A 1,038-nucleotide genomic window follows, 5' to 3' on the forward strand; every position below is an offset into this window, starting at 1 on the left:
TTTAATGTTTTTACAAGATATGTCCTTTTTAGACTACTACTTGTGCCCACTAGTTGCAGAGGCTAAGGAATACAACTGTTAGATATACTTCATTTCTGTTCCACAGATATTGTATTTTGTATATAAAGAAAAAAAAGGCCTAATACATTTTTCTTACAATTTAGAACAAGAATAAAGAAGAATGGACAGAGAAAACTGCTTCTCATTGACGGAATTCTTTCTCTTAAGGATAACAGTACTCAAATGAAAATGTCATTTTTTGTCACATTTTTAATTGTGTATCTCATTACTGTCCTGGCAAATCTCAGTATGATAGCTCTAATCAGAGTGGACTCCCAGGTCCACACACCCATGTACTCTTCCTCAGCCACCTCTGCTTCTCTGACCTCTGTTATTCCAGTACAGTGGGTCCCAAGATGCTACTGGATCTACTCACCACAACAGATCAATTCCTTTCATTGGGTGCGCTCTACAATTTTTCTTCTTCTACATGTTCATAGATGTTGAGTGCCTGCTGTTGGCTGTGATGACCTTTGATCGGTACAAGGCCATCAGCAATCCCTTGCTGTACACAGTGGACATGTCCAGCAGGCTGTGCTCTGTCCTTGTGGCTACTATTTACCTGTTGGGGATGGTAGATGCTTTGATACATACATCCTTGGCTTGCCATTTATGTTTCTTTGGTTCGAAGGAGATCAACCATTTCTTTTGTGATATTCTTCCAATTCTATTAATATCTTGTTCTGATACACAGATCAATGAGTTATTTATACTCACCATTTTTGGCTTTATAGAACTTAGCACCATCTCAGGGGTTGTCGTCTCTTATTTTTATATCATTTTGTCAGTCATAAAGATCCGCTCTGCTGAGGGAAAGTTTAAAGCTTTCTCCACCTGCACCTCCCACCTCACTGCGGTCGCCATCTTCCAGGGAACCATGTACTTCCACCCCAGTTCTTCCTACTCCCTAGATCAGAACAAAATGACCTCAGTGTTTTACAGCCTGGTGATTCCCATGCTGAATCCTCTGGTTTATAG

At 40.2% G+C, this 1,038-nt stretch overlaps 1 pseudogene; it reads left to right on the plus strand.

Annotated features, from left to right (window-relative positions):
* Positions 1-181: 181 nt before the first annotated feature.
* Positions 182-1,030, plus strand: LOC105741380 (annotated as a pseudogene).
* Positions 1,031-1,038: the final 8 nt, after the last annotated feature.

This window comes from Octodon degus, unplaced genomic scaffold (genome assembly GCF_000260255.1).
Source record: "Octodon degus isolate 3935 unplaced genomic scaffold, OctDeg1.0 scaffold03228, whole genome shotgun sequence".
Classification (NCBI taxonomy): domain Eukaryota; kingdom Metazoa; phylum Chordata; class Mammalia; order Rodentia; family Octodontidae; genus Octodon; species Octodon degus.